Genomic DNA, 23131 nt, shown 5'->3' on the forward strand with positions numbered 1-23131 from the left:
CTTTTTTCGTTCTGTCTTTTGATTGTTGAACTCCCCCTGCTTGTGTGTGTGAGAGAGAATTAGTGCTGGCTATGCTCCCAAATTTATTGGTTAAAGGGATTTCATCCTCCTCACTACAGGAGTTCTCACCCCCACATCTGTCTGTGTCCTGCCCAGAAGTTAATCCTGGCCTCCAAACTTCAATTCAATGCCCACCCAGCCACCACCCCATTAGTTCAGCCCCAGTTCCCCAGCCTCCTTTCTGCTCCTCTTCACCCATTCTCCCAGCCCTGGGGGGCTGCAGCAGGCTCTCCTCCTCCCATTACAGGCGGGGGGAGGGGGGAGTTCTAGGGGTCCTTCACCCCCTCTCAGGTTGGGGAGCAGCTCCAGGGGCTCTTCACCCCAACCATCGCCCCTTCCCAGAACAGGTGCTGCAAGGGGGAGGAGAAGTGTTACTATCCTGGCCGTGTTTCTCACTGGATGGGAGGACGCAGTGGAGTTGCCCTGAGTTGCTGGTTTCTTTGCACCCTTTTCCCCTTTCCCTTCCTGTGAGAATAGCAAGCGGAGGGGAGAGACTCAGCCGGCTTCCACAGGGCTGGCATGTGCCAGGGGGCTGAAGCTTCTCGTGTTGTTCCCAGACGGGCTCCAGCCGTCTCCGAAATCCCGCCACCTGAGGAAAAAAAAAAAATCACAAGAGTTAGTAATAGTGAAACGCTAAGCCTGCGTCTGTCCTTTCTGCTCCCTTTTGGGCCAGGTTAATTCACCCACACAAGTGGAACTTTCTGTTGCCATGTTCCCAGGACTCTCTTTTGCTGATCGGCCTGTGACAGTAGCACTTTGCCTGGCTCTGGCCTTGCCTGGGCCCCTTCTCCTGCCTCCCTGACCACATAGCTCTGTTGAAGGCAAGCCACCGGGTACCTCTTGCAACCATCCTGGAACCCCGAGGGAGGGCACCGAGCGTAATCTCTTCAGAGAAGAGAATACAGCCCCAGTACATGTGATCTTTTTGATCTAATTCCACAGGGATGGAGAAGGGATAAGTATATATCCCATGGATCTCTGTCCCATGGGCTCCTTCTCCCAGCCTGTGTGGACCCCAGAACCATGTAGTGCCCTTCACAGGGTCTAGAGGAGGGAGAGATGGTGCCCTGAAGGCAGTTAACACAATATATTATATAGGGGCTCCTTTAGAGGAGACCTCTCCATGTGCCGATCTGAAATAGCTGTCCAGGCCCAGGAGCAGCCAAGGTCTTTATTTTCCATCTCGTATGAAGATGGCATCTCCTGTAGTACAGGTTCCCCCTAAATCCATAGGGGAGAACTGGCTCACAGCTGACAGAGAGGAAAGAGCTCTAGCTACTGAATCACTAAGGGGTTGATCTTGCCAAGAGCTGAGCCATCAGCTCCTGTTGACCTTGATGAATGTTGGAGGAATGCAGCATCTCTGAGGACTAGGCCTCAAGTAGAGAATACAGAACAATATTGAGACTATAAAGAGGCACCGCTAGCTTGGTTCATATGCTAAAACCTTTTGTACCAGCTGTTGTATGATGTACAATCTCTTGTTTACTTGTTTTCTTTATAGATTTTGTTTTTTCTTTATAGATACCTCATGGACCCACAGTTATTGGGGCTATGCCCCCAGCTCTGGATCAATCTGTAGGAGGAACCCCTTCAGTATGCTAGACTCCAGATTCCCTAGACACTTTCTCTGGGGTAAGCCACATAGCTTCACCGCCTCCTTAGACTGAAGCCCTGAGCCTGCCGCACTCCTGTTTCATACCGGGAGCTCTGTTCAGCACGTCCAGTGGAGACAGACTCCTGGTGGAGACTTGTGCCCCTTCAGGGATTAACACACCTCACAAAGCATTTGCAGTGACTCAAACAGCATTGTCAAAACAGTCAGCTGGAACCCAGCCTAGGAAGTCCGTAGCTGAGCACAAAGAATGGCAGGTTAAAGCATAGCCCAAGTCCTTTCCGGTTAGCACAGAGCCCAGCTAAGCTGTAGTGAACTCCATGGTTCAAGCTCTGTTTGCCTGACCTCCTTGTTCAAACCCTAGGTGAGAGCCCTGACTCCTTCCAGCAGCCAACTCTCATCTCCCCACACCCCCCATACCATCCCAATCCTTTGTTCTCCAGCTGGGAAATGTTGCCCATCCCTTCTGAGAGGTGGGGAAATCTCCCTCCCTCGGGGTTGGGGTCATTGGTTGCTAGGTGTCAGTGTCCTGCTGATTGGCTTCACCATTGTCTTCATATGGGGTCAGCCTCTACCGATCTCTTTCCAATGTCCAATTTTGTCTCAGGGCACGTATACACTTAAAACGCTTCATTGGTGCGGTTGCACCGCTGTAGCCCTTTAGTGAAGATACTGCAAGCCACTGGGAGAGAGTTCTCCCCGTCAGCATAGTTAATCCACCTCCCCAAAAGGCGGTAGCTATGTCAGCAGGAGACGCTCTTCCCCCAACATAGTGCTGTTTATATGTGTGGTTAGGCTGGTATAACTAAACCCCTGAGCAGTATTGTTTTACCAGTATAGGTCTGTAGTTCAGACCCAAGACCATGTGCGGTCCTGCTGCTGATGCCCATCACACAGGGTGCAGGGGCTCGCAGGCACAGACTACATTCCTCTAACATGTGCTGCCCACCTCCAGTCACACAACTGACCACTGCTCAATGCTCTCCTCTCTCCGTCTTTCTCTCTCTTTGTCCTTCCCCCTTCTCTAGACCTCTCTCTTTGCATACGTTTCTCTCTCTCTCTGCCTATCACTGTCTGTAGACTTTTAGGCATGAGTTTGGGCCACTTCTGATCCCATCGGTTTAGCCCATCTCTGAATTACAACATTCCCATCTCAGACTGGCACAAAGGACGCTGCAGAAAGATTTGGCAGCTGGTATCAAGAGGAGTGCCCCAGGGGTTGGTCCTGGGACTAGTTTTGTTCAACATCTTGAACAAGATACAAGGGAGGGTAGGGATAGGATACAGAGGGCCCTAGACAAATTAGAGGATTGGGCCAAAGGAAATCTGATGAGGTTCAATAAGGACAAGTTCAGAGTCCTGCCCTTAGGAAGGAAGAATCCCATGAACCGTTACAGGCTGGAGACCAACTGGCTAAGCAGCAGTTCTGCACAAAAGAACCTGGGGATTACAGTGGACAAGAAGCTGGATATGAGTCAGTGTGTCCTTGTTCCCAAGAAGGCCAATGGCATATTGGGCTGTGTGACAGGGCTAAGACTCTCGACCGCTGGCATCTCCCGCTGGTTGCTCCGGGAATTAGCTCTGTCCAGTCATGGAGCACCTTTTCCGTGTGATGCCTTGCCCCTCATCTGCTCTGCTGTTTTGGGGACCCTTGTTGCTCCCCGCTCAGCAGCATTCTCTTCAGGACACTGCCCTCCGGCAGTGCCCACTGCTTCGGTCTCACCCCCTTCCAGGGGTTTGGTGTTATCAGCAGTCCACTATCTGCACCTATTGTAGTAGCTGGCTGCAGCCTCTAAGTCTAGACCCTTATCGCAGGGCCCAGCCACAGCCTGGATCAGGCTACACTCCTCTTCAGCCTGGTGTAGCACAAGGGGAAGGGGGGGGACCCAGGCCCACCCACTACTCTGGGTCCCGACCCAGGGACCCTCTAGCAGCAGCCTCTCCACCCTCCTTCTCTCCCCTTGCCCTGCTATTGTCCCTGGGCCACTTCCCCTTCCACCCTATGCACCTACCTGCCTGGCCTAGGCCAGAGCTCCCAGCTCCTTCTGGCCTTCCCCAGCACTGCTCTGTCTAAGGGGCTATCTTCCAGCCAAGGAGCCAGTCCTCCTCCCTTGCCCACCAGGGAGAGAATCCCCACTCCCTTCCCGGGCAGCCTTTATATATGGCTGAGTCTGGCTCTGATTGGCTGTCTCTAACTCAGCCTCTGATTGGCTGTCTCTAACTAAGCCTCTGATTGGCTCCCTAGCAGGCCTTCTCTGATTGGCTGCCCACCTGCATCGCCTCCCTGCCCTGCTGAAGCCCCATCTACGATAGGAGTGGGGCAGCCACCCCACTACAGGCTGTTAGTAGGAGCATTGCCAGCAGATCAAGGGAAGTGATTATTCTCCTCTATTTGGCACTGGTGAGGCCACACCTCGAGTATTGCGTCCAGTTTTGGTCCCCCTACTGCAGAACTGATGTGGACAAATTGGAGAGAGTGCAGCAGAGGGCAACGAAAATTATTAGGGGGCTGGGGCACATGACTTACGAGGAGAGGCTGAGGTAACTGGGGTTATTTAGTCTGCAGAAGAGAAGAGTGAGGGAGGATTTGATAGCAGCCTTCAACTACCCCACAGTATACCAACATTTTTATGGCAGACTTTGAACAACGCTTCCTCAGCTCTCGTCCCCTAATGCCCTTACTCTATTTGCGCTACATTGATGACATCTTCATCATCTGGACCCATGGAAAAGAAGCCCTTGAGGAATTCCACCAGGATTTCAACAATTTCTATCCCACCATCTACCTCAGCCTGGACCAGTCCACACAAGAGATCCACTTCCTGGACACTACGGTGCTAATACGCGATGGTCATATAAACACCACCCTATATCGGAAACCTACTGAATGCTATTCCTATCTACATGCCTCTAGCTTTTATTCAGATCATACCACACGATCCATTGTCTACAGCCAAGCTCTACGATATAACCGCATTTGCTCCAACCCCTCAGACAGAGACAAACACCTACAAGATCTCTATCATGCATTCCTACAACTACAATACCCACCTGCTGAAGTGAAGAAACAGATTGACAGAGCCAGAAGAGTACTCAGAAGTCACCTACTACAGGACAGGCCCAACAAAGAAAATAACAGAACGCCACTAGCCATCACCTTCAGCCCCCAACTAAAACCTCTCCAACGCATCATCAAGGATTTACAACCTATCCTGAAGGATAACCCATCACTCTCACATATCTTGGGAGACAGGCCAGTCCTTGCTTCAGACAGCCCCCCAACTTGAAGCAAATACTCACCAGCAACCCACACCACACAACAGAACCACTAACCCAGGAACCTATCCTTGCAACAAAGCCCGTTGCCAACTGTGTCCACATATCTATTCAGGGGATACCATCATAGGGCCTAATCACATCAGCCACACATCAGAGGCTTGTTCACCTGCACATCTACCTATGTGATATATGCCATCATGTGCCAACAATGCCCCTCTGCCATGTACATTGGTCAAATTGGACATGTCTATGTAAAAGACACAAAGAATTATATGTCAAGAATTATAACATTCAAAAACCAGTTGGAGAACACTTCAATCTCCTTGCTCTCTCAATTACAGACCTAAAAGTGGCAATTCTTCAACAAAACAACTTCAAAACAGTCTCCAACGAGAGACTGCTGAATTGGAATTAATTTTCAAACTGGATACAATTAACTTAGGCTTGAATAGAGACTGGGACTGGATGGGTCATTACACAAAGTAAAACTATTTGACCTTGTTTATTCCCCCCTCCCCATCCCCACTGTTCCTCAGACGTTCTTGTCAACTGCTGGAAATGACCCACCTCGATTATCACTACAAAAGGTTTACCCCCTCCCCCCTGCTGTCCCTGATCCAAACCTCAAAGAAAGAGGGAAGTAAAGGCAGTCTGCAGAGAACGGCATTGACAGAATGATATACGCCGGGTGGCTGGGGGAAGGGCTTTGGAACTAGCCAGGTTTCTCTCTTGAACCATAGGGTCATCACCAACACAACAACTTTCCAACTGCAACCGAATCCAGGCCTAGGGTAAGACACCTCATCTCTATGGGCCTCAGTTTCCTCCTCTGTAAAGTGGGGATGGGGATACTTCCCTATGGCCTGGGGGTGTCGGGAGGGGCTCAGCTACTGTGGTGTTGGGGACCAGATAGGTAGAGCCCCATCCCTTCAGTTGTATAATGTGATTCGCTCTCTAGTGGGACTCGTTGATGGAGGCAGCGGTTCTCCAGGGCTTGATTCTGCAGGACCTGCCCCTTCCCCCACCTTTTCCGCTTCTGTTTTCTCTCTTCTGGGGCAATAGGTTCTCTCTGCTCAGTTGGGCAGCGGGAAAGAAGGACCCCTGCTGCCCCTGAGGGCAGGGAGCCCCTGGTGGGAGCAAAGGGAGCCCCATGCTGCTGCTTCTGATTGGGTGGGAGGAGCAGCCTCCCTGTCACCACCACCCTGGGCAGGGGGTGAGGGCACAGCACAGGGCTCAGGTTGTGGGGTGGAGCCAGGCGTTACCCCATGTCCTGAAGGGGGTGGGGCCACAGCACAGGGCTAGGGCTGGGGGGGCGGAGCCATAGGATACCCAGTGTCCTATAGGGGGTGGGGCCACAGCACAGGGATCAGGTTGTGGGGTGGAGCCAGGCATTACCCCATGTGCTGTAGCAGGTGGGGCACAGCACAGGGCTAGGACTCTGGGGTGAAGCCATAGGATACCCCACGTTCTGGAGAGGGAGGGGCAACAGTAGGAGGCTAGGGCTATGGGGTGGAGCCATAGGATTCCCTGTGTCATGTTGGAGATGGGGCCACAGCACAGAATTTGGGCTGTGGGGTGAATTCAAGGGATACCCTATGTTCTGGTGTGTCTGGGTGCCTGGTTTGCCTTAATCTGCTGAATAGGAATCATCCATCCGGATGCATGGGTGTGTCTTTCCTGGCCAATTTCAAGCAGCAGGCGAGCCCTGGTCCTTCTGCTTTTCTGGTAGGTTTCTCTTGTGTCAGACTTCTCCCCGCTTGCCCACGAGTGTTTTGACACGCATCTGCATGCGCTCTCCATAGCAGAGGACAATCCACCAAAGCAGAAGGCGGGACAATTCCATTTCATCCACGTGGCCCCACCCAGAGAATGGCTCATTATTATTGTTCGATGCACTGGGGGTGAACAAAGGGGAAGCCGAAAACACGAGCAGCTGAAGGCCAGGCCAAGCAGTCAGCCAGTCAGAGGAATATGGAAGTGGGAGGGAGGGATGGATCAGAGTACTTTCCAGAGAGATATGGGAAGGCAGGGAAATGATTGTAAAGAAACCTTATCTCATTTGTGCCTGTTCCCCCACTGCCATTGGGATTATGCAAATGAACCATTCAAGTAGATTTCTTTGGTAATTAAAAACTCTGCTCTTTTAAATTAAACTTTCCCTCAAGACAGAGCATTTTTTTTCCCCAAGGGAGACTAATTCTTACAAGCTTCCCTCACTCCTTCAAAATTGACAAGGCCCATCACGAAGCGGTATTAACACAGAGTTAAACTGGAACTTGCTGTGGAAGGCTGGCAGTGTAAATTTTAAATCAAGGCTTGGGGCAAGTTAGGAACTCCAGAGATGGGGGCTGTTAAGGAGGGTGTGAGGGAGGAAGCTGAAGGGCTTGTGAGCCAAAATCAGGAAGAGGAAGAAGTGAGAGGAAGAGACGATAGAAGGAATCTTAGGCCATGTCTACACGACAAAATTAAGTCGACCTAATTTACAGCTGCCACAGTAGTTACATTGCTTGTATGTGTCTACACTTGGCTCCTTGTGTTGGTGGCCCGTGTCCTCACCAGGAGCACTTGCATTGATTGTACTGTCAGTGTGGGGCATTGTGGGAGGGTTCCTGAACCAGTATCAGTTGACATAACCAACACAGCGTCTACACTGACACTGCCTCAACCTACCAATCTTGACCTTGACTCTACACTGCTCGTGGAGGTGGAGTTATTAAGTTGGTGGAGTGGGGCAGTTACGTCAGTGGGAGCAAAATTTAAGTGCAGACAATTCTGTAGTTCAGTCGACGTAAGCTGTAGTGTAGACCAGGTCTTAGATGGGTCTTGCCAGCTACTGCGATCTGGCGGCTAGGAGGAATTTGCTAAACAGGCATGAGCAACAAAGGCTTGATTGAAGGACATTAATCTTAGAAGCTCTTTAAAGTTTGCAAAGCCCAACCTTAGAGCTGGTCCATTAAGTACTGGAAAAACTTTTCAAGAGCTCTGGTGGATTCATCACTTCCCATTTTTAAATCTAGCTTGGCAGTTTTTCTGAAAGATCTGCTCTGGTACAAACAGGAACATAAGAATGGCCACACTGGGTCAGACCAAAGGTCCATCTAGCCCAGTATCCTGTCTTCCAACAGTGGCCAATGCCAGGTGCCCCAGAGGGAATGAACAGAACAGGGAATCATCAAGTGATCCATCCCCTGTCGCCCATTCCCAGCTTCTTGCAAACACAGGCTAGGGACACCATTCCTGCCCATCCTGGCTAATAGCCATTGATGGGCCTATCCTCCATGTACTTACCTAGTGCTTTTTTTGAACCCTGTTACAGTCTTGGCCTTCACAACATCCTCTGGCAAGGAGTTCCACAGGTTGACTGTACATTCTGTGAATAAATACTTTGTTTTGTTTGTTTTAAACCTGCTGCCTATTAATTTCATTTGGTGACCCCTAGTTCATGTGCTATGAGGAATAAGTAAAACTTCCTTATTTACTCTTCCACACCAGTCATGATTTTATAGATCTCAATCATATCCCCCCTTAGTCTTCTTTTTTCAAGCTGAAAAGTCCCAGTCTTATTAATCTCTCCTCATATGTCAGCCGTTCCATACCCCTAATCATTTTTGTTGGCCTTTTCTGAACCTTTTTCAATTCAAATATATCTCTTTTGAGATGGGACAACCACATCGGCTAGCAGTATTCAAGATATGGACGTACCATGGATTTATAATTCAGGAAAGTCCTATGGCCTGTGTTACGCAGCAGGTCAGACTAGATTATCACAATTGTCCCTTCTGCCTTTATAATCAACAATGCTATGGTGTGACAGAGAGTTGAGCAACAGCAGCTGAGCCAGCACTCTGGTCACCGCAGCTCCGATTAATTACTGCAGAACAGACCGTGTTAAGAAGAGCTGTGCCTAATGGATGGGTGGAGGAGAGCTGAAAGGCTAATTAAGGCAATGGATACAAAAAGGCACAAGAAGTAAGTGGGGGTGTGGGGTGTGTATGTGTGGAGGAAGCAGAGAGAGATTGCTCTTCCCTGAGCAGTGTATGGCTCCCGACGACTGTAAGCATAAGGCTGGATAGTGTTCATTGTAAATAAACTTCACCATGTAGTTAATCGGTATAAAGGTCTCTGTGCTGTTTGTGGACTTGAGCAGGAGCGAGCGGGGCCCTGCCACATATGCTTGCAAATTTTCTGTTAGGCAAGTTTTCCATCCAAAAATGCTGATTTGACAAAATTTAAACCTTTCATGGGAACATACCAATTTGGTCAACATTTTCAACTGGGCCCTGTGTCATTGCCAATGGAGGGTTATTTCCAATGCTGTAGTCACTGAGAGAGGGTAGGGTAGAGCTGAACAAAAAACAGAATTTCCACTTTTCAAGAAGTTCCATTCTGTCAGAACAAAGAGTTGAAATAATGGAGTTTCCCACAATGTGAAATATTCAGAAGTATTTCTTCAGAGGAGTAGCCATGTTAGTCTGGATCTGTAAAGCAGCAAAGAGTCCTATGAATATATCTGCAAATGAAATGTTTTGATCAGGTTGAAACATTTTGTTTCAAATTTTAAATTATATTCTTGTTTTGCAATCGACTATAAAATAAAAGTCAAAATGATGAAATTGAAATGATTGGCCTCATCGAAACATAACATATTGTCAAAGTCAAACAGAAATAGTTCTGTAAAAGTGGCAGAGTCCTGTGGCACCTTACAGACTAACAGACGTATTGGAGCATTAGCTTTTGTAGGTGACCCATGAAAGCTCATGCTCCAATACGTCTGTTAGTCTATAAGGTGCCACAGGACTCTTTACCACTTTTACAGATCCAGACTAACATGGCTACCCCTCTGAAGAAATAGTTTTGAATATTTCACATTGTGAGAAAATCCATTATTTCAACTCTTTGTTCTGACAGAATGGAATTTCTTGAAAAATGGAAATTCTGGTTTTTGTTCAGCTCTATCCTACCCCATCTCAACGACTACAGTGTCGGAAATAACCCTCATTGGCAATGACACAGGGCCCAATTAATCTCCCATTGAGCCCAAGAGGAATATCTGCATTGACCTTGCTGGTTGGATGGACCCCATGGAATGTGGTGTGGTATATTAACTCCATTCCATCGCTAAGGTCTCTGGTTCCATCCGTGACAATGATGGCTGCTCAATGTCTCTTGGGATCCAGAGTTTCAAATGGGAGTCTTGGAAGGGCAGACTCTCTCATGAGACAACAAGAGACAAAATGTACCAGAGGGGACTAGAAATACAGTGAAAATATCTTTTTCTTCTAATATTTTTTTCCAGCTCTTCCACTTCCAGATGCAACCAAGAAGTCTAGAAATACCAGAGGGCAAAATTAGAGAGGTATGTCTCAAGCAACGTCTAATAGATCGGGGCGGGGGGCGGGGGGGGGGGCTGAAGGTCAGAAGAATTCCTGAAGTCCTGAATTTAAATCTGATTTACCTGAGAAGTCCTTAGATATTACAGTGATGGGACTATGGAAAACCCATAGACAGACAGACAGACATGAAAAATAACGTTATGGAGGGAGAAATAAATCAGACCTTTTTGACTCTTCCTAGAAGTTTGGGTTGGGGCTGAGTTCTGGGCCAAAGTTTGTTCTTATTTTATCTGAGTGAACTAGGGATGGGCTAAGGCTTGTAAAGTTTGGAGTCAAGTCCAGATCAGAACTTCACCAAAGCTTGGGGATGATGTTCAGATCTAGGATTTTGGTTTGACCCCCAATTCTAATCTGAAATAGTATGACCCATCCTTTCTTTCAAGTGATTTTCTCCTCCTCTCTCCCTCTGGGACAGACTCTTCTGTAAATACCATCAGCTGTTTTAGTTGGGTGCAGAAAAGAAGAAAGAAGGTAGAAGGAAGGTAGAAGAAGACACACATGAGCGCCTCCAGCCATTGGGATCTGGCTTCTAGGAGGACATTGCTGAGGAGGCTTTGCCAGCAACGGGACTACTATGGTGCTAATTGGGCAAACCTACAGCTGAAGTCCCAGGAAGAATTCTGGCTGATGCAGAAGTAAGCATAGCATGCCACCTCCTTGGTATCCTGAGTGGATGCGCAATAGGAGAATGGACCTCCTTGTGTTCTATTCCATTAACCATATGCATCTGCATTTCTCTGGTCAGAACCTGGCCCTACAGTTTTCTGTGGGGTGAGCCAGGCAACCCAAAAGAATGGAGTAAAATCCCCTGGAGACTTGAGGATTGCCCCAAACCTTCCTTCTTTCTTTCCATAAAATATTGCTATTTTCAAGTAAATCAGAATCATCCTTGAGTCCAGTGAGGCTAACAGGTGGTGAGAGCCATCAGTTCTGAACTGATTGCAGACACACTTATAGCTTATAATGACTTATTGTCATTACAAAACCTAAATCTGATTTCCCCAATACTAATTTCCACCTGCTGTTACTCACACCTTCTTGTCAACTGTCTGAAATGGGCCACTCTCATTACCACTTCAGAAGTTATTTTTTCTCCCTTGGTATCCTGCTGTCAATTGAATTACCTCGTTAGACTGACCTCACACTGGGTAAGGCAAATCACATCTTTTCATGTATTTATACCTGCTCCTGTATTTTCCACTCCATGCATCTGATGAAGTGGGTTCTAGCCCATGAAAGCTTATGCCCAAATAAATGTGTTAATCTCCACGGTGCCACAAGGACTCCTCATTGTTTTTGCTGATACAGACTAACACGGCTACCACTCTGAAACTTATAGCTGCAAATCAACTGCCTCCAGCTTCCTTGTCTTTTGGCCTGGTTAGCGACAGGATAAGGGCTGGTCTACACCCAGAGTTTGTCCTGATTTAGGTATATTGGTCTGGAAAACAATGTAGCTAAATCGATTCAGATCCCTAATATTTAAGCAACTACACTGTTATAAAAGCACTTTTGTCAGCATAGCTTTTCTCTGTACATTGGTAGAAATAAGCTTTATGGGTACAGTGTTGCCAGCTCTTGCGATTTCTTCATGAGTATTATAATATTTAGTGAGTTTCTCAAACTCCCAGCTCCTGGAGTCATGTGAAAACATGAGAATCAAAGCTTTCATTAAAACCAAAATAAGTTTCTAGCCCTCATAGTTGCAGAGAAAATCTTGGAAATGTGACTCCCGGTGCACCTCAACCCTCAGGAACCAGAAGGTGAATAAAAAGAATCCAAATGTATTGCTTTTCTAAAAATCTCATGATTTTTGGGCCCCAGACTCATGATATTTAGTTGCTTGAGGTGGGCAATATTGCACCTTAGTACCTGTCCTACACTAGGGCAATTCAAACGATGGGTTGACACCAGTTTAACTCCACACTGATTTCAAACCCAATATAGTTCAGTCAGTATAAAAATTGTATAGACCAGTAGTTCAAGGGAAGGATTCCAGTCCAGCAAGAACAGCTCAGGCGATCTCACCATGACAGGTGAACAGCTCTCAGGCTAGTGCCTCTGTCTCACTCTCTTTTCTGCCAAGGAATCATTCAGCCTGTTCAAGCCCTGCTAGGGTCTGATGGCTTGTCTGAGCCCTGGCATAACCCAATGTGACTCTCCAACTCTAGGCAGATTGCTTTGCAGCGTATGAATGGCACCGCTGGCTCCCAGTTCTCATCTAGTCCTTAGTACCTACATCAGCCTCTGGGCCCCTCTCTCTCCTGCTCCTTGCATAGCCTATCCCCAGAAGGTTTAACCAAGAGCTTTGTTTTAGTCTAAGGGAATTCTGGCACATGCCTTAGCAGAAAAGGAAGCCTGAACTTGAGTTTAAGGAAGTGGGCTAAGAGATCTATGTTCAATGCCTGATTACATATCTTTACTACTTATATGGCCACCCTTACCCAAGTAACTCACAGCCCTGTTGTGAGGAAGGACTGTGCTATTATTCCTATCGTACAGATGGGGAAACCGAGGCATAGAGAAGCTAAGTGTCTTGCCCCAAGTCACACAGGAAGTCTGCAGCAGAACACAGAATTGTTCCCAGGTTTCTCATGTCCTAATCTTGCGCCTCGACTATTGGTTCATCCTGCATTGTGACTACAGCTACCCTGTGTTTCCTACGGCAAGGTCCTTCATTTCTCTTCCACATCTGTACAATGAAGAGGATAATACTTCTGTTATCTGCCTTCTCTGTTTAGATGGGAGATTCTGCGGGACAGGGACTGTCTCTCCCTGTGTGTATGCACAGCACTAGCACAATGGTACCACAATCTTAGCGGGGCCATCGAAATGCGACCGTCACACAAATAATAAATATAAGAGGAGTGTTGTCTCAGTGGGGAGAGCAGATGCTAAGGGCTGCTGGGAATCCCCTGGGCCAAGGGGGCTGGGAACCAATGACCAAATGGTGACATGGGGGTTCGTGGTCCCTGGTCTGGCATCTCTTGCCCCCCGGCCAGCAGAACTAATGAGTTCTCCCCATCCTTGTGTGAGATACTCCTTTGACTCCTGGTCTCGAAGCTAGCAATGCCGCCTATTAGCACAGCTCCTCTTGGCAACTTACAGCTGAGCTTTCATGGTCAGCTCAGCTGAGTCCACTGCCCAGGGCTTGCTGGCTGAGGAGCATGGAGGAAACTGACCGGGGGAGGCAGGAGAGGCTGGTAACTGGGTGGGCCACTGGGTGAACTACCACAGCAGGGTCTCTCCAAGTCATGATTGGGGCACTCTGGGGGGAAGAAAGAAACTTCTGCTGCACCTGATCTCTGAATCAACTGCCCGACATCTTCCAGTGTTCTCCCCCCTCGAACCTTCACCAGGACTAGAGCTGTTAATAACAAGCTTATGTGATCATTGTTCTTGCTGTGTTCTCTACCCTTAATAGGCTGTCTCTCTCCACAGCCCCCTCTGCCCTGTCCCAGGCTGCACCATCTGTAAATCCAGCTTTGTCATATTTTGAACTGGTTCATCCGTTTCACCGCTGCTTTCTACTGGGTGGAATCGGAAGTGCTCAACTGTGCATCATAGCTTTATAGTGGCAACTGATGAAGAGTTTCCTTTCACTTAAATGGTAGGGTACCATGGTCTTTGGATCAGGAGGTTCTGAGTATTCTCCCACCATGCAGTCCTCCATGGCCTTGCTAGGCGGTATAGGGACATCACTGAAGTCCTAGATTGGTACAGATTTGTTGCAATAGTGTTACCCCTTTTTGACCAGAGTGGTTAGCCAAAATTTGGGGCCCTGTGGGTTGTTTTGGTGAGGAGGGCAGATGGATGATGGAGCCAGACACCTTTGATGGAATCCTGTTTGTCTACAAAGAATGAACAAAGTCCTGTTTCTCAGAACACCGCAGGAGGCAGTTTCTTTGCTTAGAGCTCCATACCTCTTCCAGACAGCATTCTGCCCAAAAGCTCTCTGTCTCTTAGCCTTTGCTCAGCCTTGTGCTACCAGTGTTTCGGTGGCAGTGGCTGGTGCTTCCTCACTGCCTTGTTTCTCAGCTTATCTGGTCCTTCTGCTGTTTCTCTCACAGACACAAAAACCTTCACAAAACGATAGTTAACCCCCCCCTCCCCATATGTGCCTATGTTTCATGCGGTGACAGGTTTCTCTCTCATGTGCCTGACCTGCTGTTATTTCAGCTGTTTGGTTACCTAAAGGAGCTTAATGACTTCTTTCAACTTTTAAAATGAAGGGCAGAGGTTCCCCCTCACCCAGTTTCCAAGTGATTGAACCAACCCATCACAATATCCTGAATGCCAGTGCTCCCCCTGGCACAGCAGAGTTGCCCTCTCTGGCACATATATAACTGCACATTGTAACATCCAAATCGCAGCCAGTAACCAGCACAGAAGGAAGATACATAGTAACTTCGTTGAGCAGTCCCTAAAGGACAATACTACTCTACTACTACAGTTGAGCAGTCCCTAAAGGACAATAGTTCTTACGCACATTGTCTCTTTAAATCTGCATCTTCTTCCCTACAGGGGTATTTTTAGTTGGCAGTCCTTCCCTGGAAATGGTGTGTTTTCATTGCAACACAAAGGGCCCTAGTTTTAAACATTACACATCCTTAAGGGGTTTGTTTTTTTAGTATTGGCTTTTTAAAGCCATCTTTCATCTCTTACATAGTTGCGTGTGTGTGTGTGTGTGTGTGTGTGTGTGCGTCCATATACGTGCACACAGATGTCATGTGGAACAGCGGGGTTTGCAATGCTAGAATAAGTCCAGGGAGATAGATTATTAACTAGCCAGTGATTCAGTCCTAGGCATGTCTTTGGTGCATTTATTTCATGTTAGTGCAACCTATCACGGTTTTGTAACTCTCATGCTAACACCCATGCAATCAGAAGTAGCGTGCCTTAAACAAACGGGTCTCGGAGGGTGTGTCTACACAATGGCTGGGAGGTGTAATTCCCAGCTTGGTAGACGTGTACACACTAGCTCCGCTCAAACTAGCAGGTTAAGAATAGCAGCATGGCCATGGTGGCACAAGCAGTGGCTCAGGCCAGCTGCCTGAGTACAACCCCACCTGGTCCCCTGGGCACCTACTGGTGCATCTAGTCTAAGCCATCACTCCTGCTGCTATGGCCACCTGGCTACTTTTAATGGGCTAGCACCTATATGTCTACTGAAGCTGGGAACCACACCTCCTAACTGCTAGACATACCCTGAGGGTCAAGTGACTAGTCCTTCTTTTCTCTCTTTCTTGCCTTTCCCAGCTCCATCTCTGAAGCAATTAGGTAGAGCAAACACAGCACTTCAAAGCTACCAAACATTGTCCTCCCCCTTGCTGACCCCAGGGATGCTGGGTGGTGTTCCTGAAATCTAAACCGCAGGAGGAGATTTTAGCAGCAGATGTGAAAAGTGCCTGTAAAAATCAGGGCAGAAATGAGTGGGATTCAGTAGCCTGGCTGTGGGATTTCTTCCATCACAGGTGCACACGCATGCACCATGCTACACATACATGGTTTCTCATGTCTACTTAATCACAGAGCTATCATATGAGCTTGTATTGCACATTGTCAGGGAACAGGAGTCTGGGCAATGGTGGGTCTACCTCCGAATGTTTGCAGGGGAGTCAGTTCTGCCAATGACCTGCTGTGTGCTGTGTGACCTCTCTGTGCCTTATGCTGACTATCCAGAGCGGGGTGAATTTCACCATCAGAGCAGAGCTTAATCCTCCACTGACCACTCTCCCAGACCCGAGGGAAAACATTCCCTTTTGTTCCTGGTTCTTTCTCCTCTCTTGATTCAGTCCCACTGTCTCGGTTCTCTGACACCTCTCTGCTTCCTCCTCCTCTGGGCATAAATTATTCATTTCCATTCAGACAATGCATTGCGCAACCCCACCTCATTAGCTGAACTCAGAAGAGCCGAAGGCAGAGGTCAGGCGAGTCAATTTCAGCAAGGGATGAGCTTTCATGCATGAATCCCCTTCAAAATGAACAGAAACCCTTTTGCAGTGTCTTTTAAAACTCCTTTAAGATCATGCCCATATCATTAATAGACTAAAATCTATTTAGAGCAGAGCAGTCAGAAACTATATTCTCCTTCACTTATCTGCCAAGAACTGAATCCAGGCTTTCCCTTGCATGAGTTGATGATATCTCCAGCACATGGAGCAGGCAGGGTAATCATGCTATCTTTAGTAAAGTCATTGCCTGTTGCTGAGGATTATGGAAACATCAGCTCAGCTCTGATGAGGAGGGAAAAGGAGGGACTGATTTCGCTCATCAAATATTTTGCTTTAAAATGTTCAAATTAGCCTTTATATTTGCTGAACAATTCATGATCTTTGGCTTCTTTATTAACCTCAACCTCCTTTTTAATCAAGATAAATGATGAGAAACTAATAAATTTCAGGACCAATTTGAAAGAAATCTAATGAGGTTCAACAAGGACAAGTGCAGAGTCCTGCACTTAGGACAGAAGAATCCCATGCACCGCTACAGGCTGGGGACTGACTGGCTAGGCAGTAGTTCTGCAGAAAAGGACCTGGGGATTACAGTGGACGAGAAGCTGGATACGAGTCAGCAGTGTGCCCTTGTTCCCAAGAAGGCTAATGGCACATTGGGCTGCGTTAGTAGGAGCATTGCCAGTAGATTGAGGGAAGTGATTATTCCCCTCTATTCGGCACTCATGAGGCCACACCTGGAGTATTGCATCCAGATTTGGGCCCCCCACTACAGAAGGGATGTGGACAAATTGGAGATAGTCCAGCGGAGGGCAACGAAAATTATTAGGGGGCTGGGGCACATGACTTACGAGGAGAGGCTGAGGGAACTGGGGTTATTTAGTCTGCAGAAGAGAAGAGTGAGGGGGGATTTGCTAGCAGCCTTCAGCTACCTGAAGGGGGCTTCCAAAGAGGATGGAGCTCGGCTGTTCTCAGTGTTGGCAGATGACAGAACAAGGAGTAATGGTCTCAAGTTGCCATGGGGGAGGTCTAGGTTGGATATTAGGAAACACTGTTTCACTAGAAGGGTGGTGAAGCACTGGAATGGGTTCCCTAGAGAGGTGATGGAATCTCCATCCTTAGAGGTTTTTAAGGCCCGGCTTGACAAAGCCCTGGCTGGGATGATTTAGGGCTAGTCTACACTGGCAATGTTCAAGTGCTGCCACGGCGGTGCTTTAACATTGCCAGTGTAGTTGCGGCAGAGCACTGGGGGAGAGCTCTCCCAGTGCTCTAAAAAGTCCACCTCCATGAGGGACATAGCTCCCAGCACTGGGGAGCCGTGCTGTCTACCTTGGTGCTTCACAGCACTGAAACTTGCTGCTCTCAGGGGGGGTGTTTTTTCACACCCCAGAGCGAGAAAGTTGCAGCGCTGTAAAGTGCCAGTGTAAGCAAGCCCTTAGTTGGTATTGGTCCTGCTTTGAGCAGGGGGCTGGACTAGATGACCTCCTGAGGGCCCTTCCAACCCTGAGATTCTATGATTCTATGATTCTTCTATGATTCTATGAAAGCAAATCAAAAGCTCTCTTTTTTGGAAAACTTTCCATTTTATAGCCATGTCACTGTGGGCTCATGAGATTTCGTAATCTAGAGCAGCCTGGGCTGGGAGCTCTGTGGAAAAGCCAGGGTATCCCAGGAAACAGTTTTGATGAGTCTGTAGGTGGTGGTCTTACCCTGAGCTGGTGTCAATCCAGTGAGCCAGCCACGTGGCGGGGGGTGGTGTCCTGTGGGAGATGTCATCCTAGTGAGGAGATGTGAAAGCGAGGTTTTGAGCAGGGGTGTTCATCACCCCTTCCAGGGCCAGGGACCCTGGCTTTCTGGCAGCCTGCTGGGTGGGCAGCCAGAGAGCCCATCAGCCCACCAGGTAGACAGCTGAGGAAAAGGGGAGCTTGGGAGCTTGGCAGCCTCCCACCAGCTAGTTGGCTGATAGGAAATGAGCCATACTGTTCCCCTTCCTGGTTTCTGTTGAAATTTTTTGACAGAACTGACACATTCCCACAGAACATTTTGGTTTAATAGATCAGGATTTTCACTGGGCGTGAGAGGGAGAGGGAAAGGGAGAGGAGGGAAGGTCTATGAATCTAAGGTCCTGCTCCAATGCATATTTAAATATGTGATGCAAAACAGAATAGCTTTAACAGGGGAGACTGAAAGAGTGGGTCAGGTATTCACCCAGGAGGTCAGAGACCTGTCCCACATCAAGCAGAGAAAGGAGTTGAATTTGGGTTTCTTACATCCTGGGTGAGAGCTTGAACCACTGGCCTATTGAGAAACAAGGCAGGCTGTTGTTTCACAGCAAATCCCAAGTGGAGTTGTGTGCCATAGACACTGAGGAGGGCAGGGCTTAGGCCACATCACTCTCCTCAGCCTTTTCCTATTGACTAGTTTAGGTGGGTCCCCACTCAGCATTCTGGCTTTTGCAAAACTCATTCTTTGGTGCCAAACTCTCTCCATGCATTGTGTAAGGAGCGTGGGCAACAAACTCAGGGCTGTGGCTCCCATTAAGTGACAGGACACTTTAGATTGCAGTGCTGAATTTAAATCCCCTTTGTGGATCTAGGGGATTATGCCATCCTTTCTCAAGCATGTCCCTCGTATTTCTTCTAATATTTTAAAAACTGTATCTACTGTAACTCTTGATAGCCTTGCTTTTTGTGTGAACATCTGTTCTTGTAAACATCCCATTTTGTTTTGAACCTCACAAAGCTTGTGGATTAAATATCTTATAATAGGGAATTCCACTGATTAACTAGGCATTGTCATAGATTCATAGATTCATAGATACTAAGGTCAGAAGGGACCATTCTGATCATCTAGTCCGACCTCCTGCACAGCGCAGGCCACGGAATCTCACCCACCCACTCCTATGAAAAACCTCACCCATGTCTGAGCTATTGAAGTCCTTAAATCATGGTTCAAAGACTTCAAGGAGCAGAGAATGCTCCCTCAAGTCAACCATGCCCCATGCTACAGAGGAAGGCGAAAAACCTCCAGGGCCTCTCCAATCTGCCCTGGAGGAAAATTCCTTCCCGACCCCAAATATGGCAATCAGCTAAACCCTGAGCATATGGGCAAGATTCACCAGCCAGATACCCAGGAAAGAATTTTCTATAGTAACTCAGATCCCATCCATCAAATATCCCATCTCAGGGGATTTGGCCTATTTACCCTGAATATTTAAAGATCAATTACTTACCAAAATCACATTATCCCATCATACCATCTCCTCCATAAACTTATCGAGTAGAATCTTAAAACCAGATAGATCTTTTGCCCCCACTGCTTCCCTTGGAAGGCTATTCCAAAACTTCACTCCTCTGATGGTTAAAAACCTTCGTCTGATTTCAAGTCTAAACATCCTGGTGGCCAGTTTATACCCATTTGTTCTTGTGTCCACATTGGTTCTGAGTTTAAATAATTCCTCTCCCTCTCCTAAATTTATCCCTCTGATATATTTATAGAGAGCAATCATATCTCCCCTCAACCTTCTTTTAGTTAGGCTAAACAAGCCAAGCTCCTGAAGTCTCCTTTCATAAGACAAGTTTTCCATTCCTCGGATCATCCTAGGAGCCCTTCTCTGTACCTGCTCCAGTTTGAATTCATCCTTTTTAAACATGGGAGACCAGAACTGCACACAGTATTCTAGGTGAGGTCTCACCAGTGCCTTGTATAACGGTACTAAAACCTCCTTATCCCTACTGGAAATGCCTCTCCTGATGCATCCCAAAACCGCATTAGCTTTTTTCACAGCCATATCACATTGGCAGCTCATAGTCATCCTATGATCAACCAATACTCCAAGGTCCTTCTCCTCTTCCGTTACTTCTAATTGATGCGTCCCCAACTTATAGCTAAAATTCTTGTTATTAATCCCTAAATGCATAACCTTACACTTCTCACTATTAAATTGCATCCTATTACTATTACTCCAGTTTACAAGGTCATCCAGATCCTCCTGTATAATATCCCGATCCTTCTCCGAATTGGCAATACCTCCCAGCTTTGTATCATCTGCAAACTTTATTAGCACACTCCCACTTTTTGTGCCAAGGTCAGTAATAATAAGATTAAATAAGATTGGTCCCAAAACCGATCCCTGAGGAACTCCACTGGTAACCTCCCTCCAACCTGACAGTTCGCCTTTCAGTAGGACCCGTTGCAGTCTCCCCTTTAACCAATTCCTTATCCACCTTTTGATGTTCATATTGATCCCCATCTTCTCCAATTTAACTAATAATTCCCCATGTGGCACGGTATCAAATGCCTTACTGAAATCTAGGTAAATTAGATCCACTGCATTTCCTTTATCTAAAAAATCTGTTACTTTTTCAAAAAAGGAGATTAGGTTGGTTTGGCACGATCTACCTTTTGTAAAACCATGTTGTATTTTGTCCCATTTACCATTGACTTCAATGTCCTTAACTAATTTCTCCTTCAAAATTTTTTCCAGGACCTTGCATACTACAGATGTCAAACTAACTGGCCTGTAGTTACCCGGATCACTTTTTTTTCCTTTCTTAAAAATAGGAACTATATTAGCAATTCTCCAATCATTCGGTACTATTCCTGAGTTTACAGATTCATTAAAAATTCTTGCTCATGGGCTTGCAATTTCAGGTGCCAATTCCTTTAATATTCTTGGATGAAGATTATCTGGGCCCCCCGATTTAGTCCCATTAAGCTGTTTCAGTTTCGCTTCTACCTCTGATATGGTAATATCTACCTCTATATCCTCCTTCCCATTTGTCATGCTACCATTATCCCCAAGATCCTCTTTAGCCTTATTAAAGACTGAGGCAAAGTATTTGTTTAGATATTGGGCCATGCCTAGATTATCTTTAACCTCCACTCCATCCTCAGTGTTAAGCGGCCCCACTTCTTCCTTCTTAGTTTTCTTCTTATTTATATGGCTATAGAACCTTTTACTATTGGTTTTAATTCCCTTTGTAAGGTCCAACTCTACTCGACTTTTAGCCTCTCTCACTTTATCCCTACATCTTCTGACCTCAATTAGGTAGCTTTCCTTGCTGATCCCTCCCATCTTCCACTCCCTGTATGCTTTCTGCTTCTTCTTAATCACCTCTCTAAGATGCTTGCTCATCCAGCTTGGTCTACAACTCCTTCCTATGAATTTTTTCCCCTTTCTTGGGATACAGGCTTCCGATAGCTTCTGCAGTTTTGATTTAAAGTAATCCCAGGCCTCCTCTACCTTTAGATCCATAAGTTCTTCAGTCCAATCCACTTCCCTAACTAATTTCCTTAATTTTTGAAAGTCAGCCCTTTTGAAATCAAAAACCCTAGTTGCAGATTTATTTTTGTTAATCCTTCCATTTAGTTTGAACTGAATTAGCTCATGATCACTTGAGCCAAGATTGTCCCCTACAACCATTTCTTCTATGAGGTCCTCGCTACTCACCAAAATTAAATCTAAAATGGCATCCCCTCTAGTCGGTTCAGCAACTACTTGATGAAGGAATCCATCAGCTATCGCATCTAGGAAAATCTGAGCCCTATTATTATTACTAGCACTGGTCCTCCAGTCTATATCTGGGAAGTTAAAGTCTCCCATGATCACGCAGTTTCCATTAGTATTTACTTTATTAAAGACATTAAAAAGGGCTCTATCCATATCCAAATTAGATCCCGGAGGTCTATAGCATACCCCAAGCACTATCGTAGGAGAGGCTTTACTAGTTTTCTTCCCCAATGTAATTTTTGCCCAGACAGACTCTGTCTTATCCATTGCATCGCTTCTTATTTCTTTACATTCTACCTCATCATTGATATACAATGCTACTCCACCCCCTTTACCTTTGTTTCTGTCTTTCCTAAAGAGCACATACCCTTTAATACCTGTAGTCCAGTCATGACTACTATTCCACCATGTTTCTGTTATCCCTATGATATCTGGTTTCACTTCCTGCACCAGTAGCTCTAGTTCCTCCATTTTGTTACCTAGACTCCTCGCATTGGTGTACAAACATTTTAATTTTTGCTGTTTGGCCTCGCTCACATTTTGTACCCTATTAGGCACAGTCATTCTACATCCAGTATATCCTATTAGACTAGTATCCACACCGCCCTCGCTCCTTATATACATTCTCCTACCCACGGCTGTATCCATTCTTACTTCATCTTCTTCCCTCTCCATGCTAAAATCTGGCGTGGAGATTTTCTGGACATCTCCCATCCATCTCCCCCCAATTCCTAGTTTAAAGCTCTCTTTATCAGTTGTGCCAGCCTCGATCCTAGAAGTCTATTTACTTCCCTACTGAGATGAAGTCCATCCTGAGAGAACTGACCTCTGTCCGTGAATGCCTCCCAGTGGTCATACATCCCAAAGCCCTCCTTATAGCACCACTACCTAAGCCATCTGTTGACAGTCATAATCTTGTCAGACCTTTGTTGCCCTTCTCTAGGAACAGGAAGGATCCCACTAAAGATCACCTGAGCCTCAATTTCCTTAAGCGTCTTCCCCAGCCTAGCATAGTCTCCCTTAATACTTTCCAGCGAGAATCTAGCCGTATCATTTGTTCCCACATGAAGGATAATTAGGGGATTCTTTCCCGCTCCCTTTAGGATCCTTTTCAACCTCAGGTCTACATCCCGTATCTTAGCACCCGGAAGACAGCACACCCTTCTATTCTCAGGATCAGCTCTAGTTACAGGCCTGTCTATTCATTGTCTCTTTATTCCCATTCTGAAAACCTCCAGGGATGGGGCTCCCACTACAATTCCGCAGATGATAAATCTCACCAGGAGGATAGTTTTCATCCTATTCAGCTGAATTGCTC

This window comes from Dermochelys coriacea, chromosome 2, assembly GCF_009764565.3.
Source record: "Dermochelys coriacea isolate rDerCor1 chromosome 2, rDerCor1.pri.v4, whole genome shotgun sequence".
Lineage (NCBI taxonomy): Eukaryota > Metazoa > Chordata > Testudines > Dermochelyidae > Dermochelys > Dermochelys coriacea.